General features: G+C 40.6%; 1 long non-coding RNA gene across 1 annotated transcript in view; it reads right to left on the bottom strand.

Moving 5' to 3' along the window:
- LOC311222374 overlaps nucleotides 1-3,591 on the bottom strand; it is a 32,126-nt gene extending 28,535 nt beyond the window's left edge. The window contains exon 1 of the long non-coding RNA XR_014619347.1: nucleotides 3,534-3,591. This is a non-coding gene — a long non-coding RNA (uncharacterized lncRNA). The remainder of the gene's footprint in view (nucleotides 1-3,533) is intronic.
- Between the last annotated feature and the right edge of the window lie 8,439 nt (nucleotides 3,592-12,030).

Raw genomic sequence — 12,030 nt, 5'->3', positions numbered from 1 at the left:
TCAGGCAATATGGGAGGACTACAGAAATGTTGTTTGCTTTTAAAGGGAGAAAATTCATGCGGCAAAAGGTCAATCACAATCGAATCGGGCCAGTACAGTAGGGGCCAAAAAATAAAAATAAAATAATAATAATAATATAAACAAAAAAAAAGACCAGAGATATCATTGGTCCATTACCTGATGATGAGATGATGATGGACACTTCACAAATAGGAATGTAGGCAAAGCAGAGATGTTTAATGATTTCTTTGCCTCTGACTTTAAGACTGATGGTGGGTGCTGGGACCCCAGGTGCCCTGAATTGGAGGATCATGACTACAGAAACGAGAAACTCCCAGCCAACCCTGAACTTGTGCAGGATTTCCTGCTCCAGTTGGACGTATACGAGTCTATGCTGCCCAATGGGATTCATCCCAGGCTACTCAAAGAGATAACTGATGTTATCACAAGAACTCTCTCAATTATTTTTCAACAGTCTGGGGAATCTGGAGAGGTCCCAATCAAGCTGGCAAACGTTGTTCCAATTTTCAAGAAGGGCAAGAAAGAAGACCCTGGTAATTATGGGCCTGTCAGTCTCACTGCAGTGCCTAGTAAAATTATGGAGGAGATTATTCTGGGAGTTATTGAGAAACACCTGAAAGACAATGCAGTCATTGGTCACATCCAACACAGGTTCACCGGGGGAAAGTCCTGTTTAACAAGCTTAATTTCCTTTTATGACAAGGTCACCCATCTAGCTGACCAAGGGAAGTCAGTTGAAGAAATCTTTCTGTATTTCAACAAAGCTTTTAATACTGTTTCTCAGAGTAGAAACAGAAGAGTGTCCTTCTGGAAAAATAAAAAAAATGTCCAGAATACAGCTAGATAAAAACATAACGTGATGGGTGAGCAGATGGGTCACACTCAGGGTTATAGTACATGAGGTTAGCTCAAGCTGTTGGTCAGTGTGGAACTAGTGGGGTTCCACAAGGCTCTAATTTAGGATCTGTTCTCTTTAATGTTTTTATAAATGACGTGGATGCAGGACTAGAAGGTGTTTTGAGTAAGTTTACAGATGACACTAACTTGGGAGGTACTGTTGACTCCAACAAGGGTGGAGAGACCTCACAGAGAGATCTTGACAAACTAGAGAGGTAGGCAATCACCAACAATGTGAAGTTTAACAAGAGCAAGTGCCAGTTTCTGCACATGGGATGGGGCAACGCTGCCTGTATCTACAGACTGGGTGATGAGAGGCTGGAGAGTAGCCCCGTGAAAAGTGATCTGGAGGTTCTGGTTCACAGCAAGCTGAATATGAGCTAAGATTTTATCCTGGCAGCCAAAAGGGCCAGTTGTTCCCTGGGGTGCATGAGGCACAGCATTGCTAGCTGGTCAAGGGAAGACATAGTCCCACTGTGCTCTGCAATGATGCGGCTTCACCTCAAGTACTGTGTGCACTTTGGGCATCATAACATAAGGACATAAAACTATTAGAGAGTGGCCAAAGGAGGGCTACAAAAATGGTGGAGGGTCTGGAGGGCAAGACTTAAGAGGAGTGGCCACAGCCACCTGGTTTGTTCAGCCCAGAGCAGAGGCTGAGGGGAGGCCTCATGGCGGCCTGCAGCTCCCTCACAAGGGGAGCGGAGGGGCAGGCGCTGAGCTCTGCTCTCTGGGAACAGCGACAGGACCCAAGGGAACAGCATGGAGCTGGGACAGGGGAGGGTCAGGCAGGGGGTTAGGGAAAGGTTCTGCACCCAGAGGTGGTCAGGCACTGGGACAGGATGCCCAGGGCTGTGGTCATGGCACCGAGCCTGCTGGAGTTCAAGAAGTATTTGGATAATGGTCTCAGACACACGGTCTGATTTTTGGGTGGTCCTGTGTGGACCAAGGAGTTGTATTTGATGTTTCTTGTATGTTCCTTCCAACTTGGGGTATTCTATTATTTTATGAACTGCTCTAAACTGATAGTTTCCTAGGAGAAAAGCAAGGAGAACTGGCAAAAAGGTTTGCATATTGTCTCTGTAGAGGATACTGGCCCAATCTTCAAAGTTCTGTGCTGTCTTATGAAGTGACATGCTTTGTGTTTATGCTGATCCCCATGTTTGGGCAAGTTTGACTCCAGAATTCTGTTGCACTAGGCACGAAGGATCATTCAGCTATTAAACCAAGGGTTGTATTGCTGTTAGTTGTAGAAGAGCTGCTTGATTATAATGTTGTGTAATGCTTGGATAAGAGTTGAGATGTTGTTATTATTTCAACCTAAAGAATCCAGACATATACAAATACAAGCAGACATATGTACACTGTGCTTCTGATGCCAGATGATAAAAGAAGAAAAATCAGCTGTAAAAAAAACTGAGATGAGGTGAGTTTATTTGGATTTGTTGACAGCTCTGTGAATGATATATTGAAATCTTGAATTTAAATTTAAATATGTAATGATAACAAAGAAAAACAGTCTACTGACTGTCTGAAACCCAACCATAGATTTAACCATCATTTATTACATTTTTAATATACATTTACTGTTTGCAGCATGCTCTGCCTTTAAACAGTGACCAAATAATATTTCTACCTGTTTCTCAAGGATTTCCATATTGTGGTTCCAATATTCCATTTTAACTCTGAAAATCATTTTCAAATTGTGAACAAACTTTCCAGATGATGTGCAGGAAGAGGCATGCAATGCAATTGTACATAACATCACTTCAGTTTCTCTCTATCCCATTACTCACAAACTCTACTTCAATTAAGTGTTAAGAAAATAAAAATGCCTTGGACAAGAAGAATAAAATCAACACTAATTAATTGCTTCAATATTTCTCACAGCCATTCCCTCTCCATAGGAAATTAATTTCCATTCATGCTACAGAGAAGATACGGGAGATGGAAGGGGAGAAAATTAATGTGTCTGATGTCATTCTGTAGTTTAATCCCAGCATTAATATCCTTTGTATAGTGACTGGGAATGATATCTGGATTCAAAAGTAATTCTACTTAATTTGAGGCTTTATGGAGTTGACATTGTTCTGGGAATGAAGACATTGCAAGCTTCCTATTTCCAATAGCCAGTAAGAAAATAATCAAATGAAAACTGAAATTCCTGTCTCTCTTTCTGAAATACACAGCTGTCATCGTCTCCCACTCCTGTTTTGTAATGATCAGATAGACTTGCCAAGATATTCATGTCTGCCATTGCCTCTGTTTTGATGGATGAGGCCTTAAAAAAAAAAAAAAAAGTTTTGTAACGTGCCTGAAGGCTAAGAAATGAGCAGCAGTTTCTGTGTTCAGTACTTACATTAGGTCCCATGTTAGAGAAATTATCTTTAGAGAAGAATGCTAAACTTCAGAGACACACCAGGGTTAGGGATAAGATTGCCTTGCCATGTACAGTGCTGTCAGGTCTCATGCCTTCAGCCAGATTAAAGTAAATTAAATCCCATCTCATTTTACCCACAGACAGCAGGACTCCTGTGTACATAGTGACACAAACAATCTGAAGTCTTTTTCCACCCAGTGAGGGAATCAGCAAAGAGATGGCTTTGGGTTCCTACCTGCATCCCACTCCAAAGAAGTCTCCTTAGTAAGTGCATTCTCCCAGAGCTGCCTACTGCCTGGACACAGCTGATGTCATGCACCCCAGCACATGCTGCATGCCTGCTTGCTTGCTTAACAATCACAAGGGCTTGCACATTGAGAGGGAGAAAGGTCATCTGCAGCTATGCCACGCTGGGGGAATGCTGTCCATTGGAGTTAGGCTGGGGAAATTCAAATCCCAGTGGAGAAAAATGGTTTCAGTTTTAGAATCTAACAACTTGTCTAAAAAATTTAAATATCCCACCAATGCGATTGCCAGTAAAAGTTTCATGCTGTGAATTTAATGCAAGCTGATTAGGTTTTCTTTTCCCGAATCTCAAGAGAGACTAAATTCTTACCTGAGTTTGAGTTAGATTCCTTTTATTATAAATACTAACATTTTTTTAAATATAAATCTAAAGAGACTTCACTTGCATATGCTGGAAAGATTGGTATGTCCCCTTCTGACACTCTGATTTAAAGAATCATCTTTAAAGCCAGTGTATTTATTTCTGTGTTCTTTTTATGGAACATTATTGGGATTATTGTTTAGTGAAAAGTGTTCTCATTTGCATTATTTTATGCTATTTGACCTTCTTCAAGAGCACCAGGACACCTCCAAGCTCAATTTAGCTTTGAATACTGGCACTTGTAAGCCCATTCTTACACCCTGGTAAGATGATTAATGTACCTTGGAAAATCACCTAATGGCCTGATACACTTTCTATGCAACCTCTTGTAAGGGGAAAACAGAAGAATATGAGATGTGATTTAAAGGAATGAAATGGAGGAGCTGAGAAAGAGAAACCCACTCAAAAGTGTTGACAATATAAGTGTGCCTGAGATCCATACAGTAGAATCAAAGCATGCATGAAGTAAAGTGCTATTGGAAGAGATCCTAATTACAAGGAGACAGCTGATGAAGATGTTCCTTCATTAGAGATTGGTGGAAGGAACATGAAGAGATTCGTCTAGTCAAGATATTGACCTGGAACCTTGCCTTTTGTTAGAAGATGTGAAGTACTCGATGTCGTGGTTCCGCTCGAGTGGGCAGCCGAGCTCCACCACAGCCGCTCTCTCACTCCCCCTCCTCAAAGAGGAATGGGGAGAAAATATGTGAAAAGGGCTCAAGGATTGAGATAAGGACGAGAAAATCACGCAGTAATTATTGTAACGGGCAAAACAGACTCGGCATAAGGAGATAGTAAGATTTATTGCCTATTACTAACAAGCGAGAGAAGTGAGAAAACGAAGGAAAAAACAAACCAAAAGCACCTTCCCCCCCATCCACCCTCTTCCACCTCCTCCCCCCGAGCGGCGCAGGGGAACGGGGGAATGGGGGTTATGGTCAGTCTACAGCACTTCTTCTTTGCCGCTCCTTCTCGGTCACTCTCGTCCCCTGTGCTGTGGGGTCCCACCCACGGGATGCAGTCCTTGATGAACTGATCCGGCGTGGGCTTCCCACAGGCAGCAGCTCTTCCAGAACTGCTCCAGATATGGGTCCGTACCACGGGGTCCATCCCTCAGGAGAAAACTGCTCCAACCTGGCTCCCCTACGGGCAGCAGCTCCTGCCAGATCACCTGCTCCTGCGTGGGCTCCTCTCCACGGGCTACAGGTCCTGCCCAGAATCCACTCCAGCAGGGGTCTTCCACAGGCGGCAGCCTCCGTCGGTGCAGGGCCACCTGCTCCACCGTGGTCTCCTCCACAGGCTGCAGCGTGGAACCCTGCTCCACCGTGGTACTCCATGGGCTGCAGGGGGACATCCTGCTTCACCATGGTCCTCACCACAGGCCACAGGGGACTTCTGCTTCGGCGCCTGGAGCACCTCTCCCCCTCCCTCTACACTGACCTTGGTGCAAGGCTGTTCTCTCACTCCCTTGACTCTCCCGGCTGCTGTGTGGCGCAGCGTTTTTTCCCTGTCTTAAATATGCTCTCACAGAGGCGCAAAACAACATCGCTTATTGGCTCGGATCTGGAAAACAATGGGGCCCTTCCCAAACATGGGGCAGCTTCTAGATCTTTCTCACAGAAACCACCCCTATGGCTCCCTGCTACCAAAACCTTGCCACGTAAACCCACTACAATGTGACATCAAAATGTCCTGAATTAAGAACATTGTTTGCTCACAGATCTGCCCTTTCTTGTCAGGCTACAAATTTTACTTTCTCTGCAGAGCTCAGAGGAAGGAAGGAAGGAAGGAAGGAAGGAAGGAAGGAAGGAAGGAAGGAAGGAAGGAAGGAAGGAAGGAAGGAAGGAAGGAAGGAAGGAAGGAAGGAAGGAAGGAAGGAAGGAAGGAAGGAAGGAAGGAAGGAAAGACAAACACAAACTTCTTTTTCAATCAGTAAATACATGTCTGCCAAGGTTTTTACCTCTCTTGGTTGTTTTGCTCCTCTTGAGACATCCTGTAAAATATTTTGAAGCAAGGAAGCCACCCCAGAAAAAGATATATGCCAGAATATTTGGGAGCTATCATGCCTTCTTTGTGGATACCAAACTTCATTCGCAGTAGAAGAAGGGAAGGTTGCTGACTGGACCGCACTCTGATTAACAGTGTGAGAGAATAGCTAAAAAGCCAATAATACAATGTGAGAACGTTTATTTGTATTTCATTTTTATTCTGTGGTTCATGATCTCAGTGACATTCTTTATTGACATTTATTAATTTTGGTGGCTCTAATTCCTTAAGCTTATAATGCTAACAGTAAAACATCTGTTCTAACTAATGGCGTATTTCTTTGATTCATTTTTTAATGTTAGAATGTGACAGATACTGCTTATCTGTGCACTCTGGATGCCCTTGATGTAACTTTAAAGTACATCTTAAGTGCAACAGTACTGTATAAATTACTCCAACAAGCAATTTCAATCTCGAATCCCCCATGTGCTCAAAAAGATTCTCCACTCTTGTAATTACAATTCCTGTCCCCATTTTCAAAAGCCTAAGAGACAAATGAACTTCTGTTAAGTGCCCTAAATCATCACTTATTTGCCTGAAGGTGTTAATGATGGGTCATATTCTTTTCACACATGGAGTACAGCATTATTTCTTCAATTTTCCTATTGATTTCAGTGCTGGCAATATACAATGATTGTCACTGAAAATTTGTCACTAATCGTAGAATTTCCAACTCTCTCTCCATTGTTCCAAAAATAATAACTTGCAGTAGTGCTCATCTCACTGTCAGTTTATCAAAGAACAACTTCCAATTGAAAAGCCGTGAGATGTTATTAGCCTATATTGTACACAAAAGTTAAAAGTAATGTGTCATCTGGAAGGCAGAATACATTACATTCCAACAGCCTCATCAGGAAGGGGTATGAAAATCCTCCAAACAAAATAGTGCAGTCAACAGGCTTATGTAGCTGATCTCGAAGTATCATCAGTATCTTTTATTATTGCTATTATTATTATAGAACGTTGGGTATTTTTTCTTCCATTTGACAAAAAAAAAAAAAAAAAAAAAAAGTAATAATGATTTTCTTTTTATTGGCTTGAGAATATCCAGGGGTGACACAGAGGATTTTTTATAATGAAAAACTACTCAGAGGCATAGCCACTTTTGGCAGGGTTAAATTATGAAAGCAATTCAGCAATTCTTCCAAACAAAATTCATGATTTACAAACATACCACAACGGGGAAAAAAAAAGAAAAAAAAAAGGCAAAAAAAAAAAAAAAAGACAAAAACACCACCACCCTCATCCCACCCCAATCTGTAACATATACTTGGTACAGATTTAGAGAGTCAACTGGTTATTGGCAGAGTGCAGGACCTGCTTCTCTGTCATTGTTGACACATAGCCTGAAGATGAGATTGCTTGGTTAAGACATTTTGGAAAGGGAGGGAAATCTAGTTTTCCTCTGACTCTTGCTGAAACTGCCATATCCTTTGTGGGGAGAGGAAGTACATTAAGGAGAAAACAAGTTTTCTTTTTGAAATAGATGCAGATACCAGGTCAGTCTGTAAATCAAAGAAGTGTTAAACAGACAAAGCTTTGTTCTCTGCTACATGTTCCTCACTGCTTTTAAAGTGGGACTTGTGGATTTTTAAGGTATATCAGCACTCTTCCTTCCCCACAATGAGTCACTGTCTCAAAGTACAAAAGAACAAAACACTAATTTATACCAACAGATATCCTTAGTAAAGCAAACGGTCAGTCTGTGAATATAGTTGAGAGTTTTGCACTGCACAAAAGAAATTGATTTTTTTTTGTATTGTAGCTGATTTTCACATGTTCTGCAACAACTTTACAAATCTACCCTTTTCCCTTCTCCCTGTCCAATTAGGTCACAATGCCACAAAATCTATACTGTATGGTTTTCAGTTGCAAAAAGCAGATTTTTGGGTCCCAAGAAGATGAAAACTAGGCAGGAAATGATTTATTTATTTATTTATTTATTTATTTATTTTTGATAAGGAGGGTTTCTTTCTTGAGTGTGGTAAGAGGAAACCACAGCTATCCTCTGCTTCATAATATGTAAATATGCAGTATCATATTGAACAACACAGAAAGAAATTACTCATCAAGAAATTTCTCAGCAAGCATGTAATTAGAAATGGATTCCAGATAAAAATGCAGCCAGAAACCACAGAAATCTACATCTAGGAGTAAACAGCATATAACTGCTTTAGGATAAATATTCTGCTATGCTATAGAAGTAAAATTAAAAGAAGGTGGGGCATGAGCATGATACCTACTGTTCCTGGTACCTGTGGTTACATTAAGACATTAAAAGAATCTGTGTTTAAATATATGCATTAGCCAGAAAATAATTATCTTTACTGGTATCAGTCTGAGAAACTCTTACATCTGTTTTCATTAGCAAGCCTTTCCAGAAAGCAACCAAGGGTCAAAAGAAAGTAGCTGTGAGATCTACCAAACCCACTGTTACACAAATTCATCCCACCTGATGTTGGGAGTTCAACTACAGCACCTTTACTAGGAGCACAATCACTCTACGCTCCCTGGATGATCTGCAGAAAGCTATAGACACAGGTCTGGCATCTGACAAAACTCTTTTGTTTCCAAAACATGAAAGATGCCTCTTCAACTATGAAAATGCATAAAGGTTTATAAATTCCCATAATTATTTGAATCAGGACAAAAACTTTAACCAGAAGTTTGTGGTTTGTTTCTGGCTAGGAATTAAGATTGTAGAGAGTATTTAACACTGCACAGTAGCATTAGATTTCCATATATCACCTCCCTCTGTTCATTCTTCCCTGATCATGGTGTTCATGGTAAAGATGTGGGTGGACTTTGATGGCTGCACAGGAAGGCTTATGCTGCAACTAAATTTTTTAAGTCCATAATGAATACCACTCGCATCTTCAGCTTCAATAAGTATTTTCAGTTTATTGTATTGAGCACTACAGAAAGACTTGTGATCCAGTCTCTTGACTAGATAGGGGCTTATCAGGTGATCTGAAACCATCCATTGCTGTGTTCCTTAAGCTCGATCCACTGATTTACTGAGAAGCTTTTGACGTATTAAGAGGTTATCCATCCTGAATTTGTGACTATGACCTATCTCTTTCCTGATTTGCACAAGAAAATCATGAGCAACTAAGAAAATCATGAGAAACTAATGCCACTCTAAACCCATGGCTCAGTCATGGGGAAATAATTTCCCATCTTCCATCAAACGTGTTAGAATCCACTGCACACTGAAGAAACTTAACTGGGATTTATTGGCTGTAATTTTTAAAAAGTAGTGTCAAACCTACTGCTCCCGAGAATACCCATGGAGAACTCATGGAAAGGAAATCTTTAAACCTTTCTAAGTAGTATAAGTAGCAGTGCAGGCACAATTTTGTCTGGATGTAGGTCAGGATGTGAAATTGTATGAACCATATTAATGACATTGATTAATGAAATTCTTTGTTCGACAGATAAAAGGTTTTATTAGAAGCTTCCCACATCCTTTTGCAACATCAGATATTGTCCAGCATAAAATACTGCTTCTCACCTGAGAAGCACAGCCATGATCCAGAATAACATATTAAAATGGCATGACATGTTCCTCAGGTAATGGATCCACTGAGTTGAGACAGAAACTACTTTTCCATTTCTATGCTACTTACCTGCATTATACCACTAAGACCAATTCATTCTTCAGCTCTAATCAACAACCAGGTGAAATGGACAAGTAGCAGTAACTTTAGACTCAAATATGCAAAAGACGTACTGCTCCTATACCTAGCTCCATGTGACGTTACTCTTGTAATCAAAATGTTCCACAGTGGTTTATTCCATCAGTACATGACGGATAGTTGTGATATGTTTCTTCTTTTATTCCTTTCCCAGGAAAAGAAGGGTATTGTGGAGCACTTTTTTTTTTTTTTTCTGGCTTTTCTAGTTTCCTTGTTCTAGCATGGCAGATACAGCAGGGCTTCCTGAGTACTCTAAGAGCTGAACAAGAAGGGATAAGAGATATGGGATGGATATCTGGGATATCCATGGGATATCTGTCTGGAACAGATTAGACAACCCACTCAACCCATACAACCATGTTCCAAACAGTTAAACTCAAAAGAAATTGCATTAGTATTTGAAGTCTATTGCCTCTATCAGTAGTGACGGGTCAATAGAATGTCCTGAGAAAACTGCTTTATGACCCCTCAACCTGCCTGAGGTCTTCCTGGGGTTGTTTGGTTGTTCTTATAGGTATATTGACTCTAGTGATAGGACCCGTGGGAGTGGTGTTAAGCTGAGGCAGGGGAAGTTTAGGCTGGACATCAGGAAGAGGTTCTTCACCGAGAGGGTGGTTGACCACTAGAATAGGCTCCCCAGGGACGTAGTCACTGCACCAAGCCTGTCTGAATTTAAAAAGCAAATTGGACTGTGCACTTAGTCACATGGTCTAAACGTTTGGGTAGACATGTGTGGTGCCAGGAGTTGGACTTGATGATCCTTATAGGTCCCTTCCAACTCGGGATATAATATGATTCTACGATTCTATGATTCTCTATTTTCACTGACTCTTGTTGAGGTCATACCACAGATATGGGAATCTTTTACATCCCACTTCACCCCTCTTTTAAAGACCTTCATGACCTACCATAGGAACACAAATTCTCCATTAGAACAAACCAGGAACTCTTGCTTTACTTTGATCCTTTGAAAATCTTAGCCTGGGTTCTACTTTTCCATAATTTCTGTTGTGTATATTTTTTCATTGTGGATCTCTTCCTACTACTTTACTTCCCACCTGAATCAGCTGTCCTCTCTAGGATCATATATCCTTAGTGCAGAGTGTCTTGCTGGGACCACAAACCCTGCTAGAATCTCTCAACAGCTAAAGAAAAGCCTCTGTGATTCCATATTTGCATTTTTATTGATTTTAGATTCTGTAACTTTTTCTCTCCACCCCTTGCTGCCCCCCACCATCCTGCTACTTTTCATGGAACCCTAACAACCACCCTCATATTCACATAAAGGCATTACCATGACTCTGAATTTACCTAATTCATAAGAGTAATTTTTAATAGACTACTACAGTGGTAGCACAAGTTTCCCAGGTTCACCATGGAATTAAAGATACATTTCCAGAAGGACACCTGATACATAAACTTCTAAGAATGAGTTCACAGAATATGTGAAAGAAAGTCATATTTCCTCACCTTACAAGTACAAAATGTTACTGGAGCTGACATCCATGGAAATGCCTACTATGTATCTTGAGGATCTGGAGAGGAAATGGAGTTCCAAATGTACTCTACAGGTGGGAGACATAACCATTCCCACATGCTACTTTTAGCAGTTGTTTTTCTTCCTCCCATAAACCAGGAATTTATGTTATCCAAAAGCTCTTCTCATCAGGTGATACAGCTTTGACAGGACTCTAGAGCACAGGTGGTATGTGCACCTCAGAACCACAGGCTCCATGGTGCTCACATTTGGAAGACCACTTGAGCTTCATTCTAGGTTGATTTTCAGCAATAAGTTGCTTATTTATATTAACTAGGCAGGGAAAGTTAGAGAAATATCCACCTTTAGTTTTAATGGTCTTCCAAATGTTGACAGTGTCTCCCTCTCTATTCAGCACAGCTTTTCTTTATTACTCAAATTGCACAAAAAGTAGCAAGTTTCTTCATTGAGGATTTGTCCAATTCATGAGACTAACGCTAAGTTTACATCTTCCCCAATTATAAGAGGGTCATTAAGTTCAGATAATGTGAGATATAAGTTTCAGAAGAATTCTAGAGAAATCATAATTAGGTGCAAAGACATTACATGAGTTTAATGACTGAGACTTAATTTCAGTTTTCAGGATTGTATACTGAGAATCCTTATCTGGCTCATCTTTTTTTCTAATTAATTGGAAATTTATTTCCAAGCAATTAAGGCAGAGAGTCTTTTCAATCCCTAAATGTTGGTGAGCTATATAGTAATTTTCTCTACCTTGCTTTTAAAACTCTGTCCTGCTAATTTCTTTGAGTTCTTTCTGATAACATGATAATGCGTGTATGTG

This window comes from Netta rufina (genome assembly GCF_964035555.1).
Source record: "Netta rufina genome assembly, chromosome: 2".
Classification (NCBI taxonomy): domain Eukaryota; kingdom Metazoa; phylum Chordata; class Aves; order Anseriformes; family Anatidae; genus Netta; species Netta rufina.
This window is presented reverse-complemented; position numbering and strand designations above follow the sequence as displayed.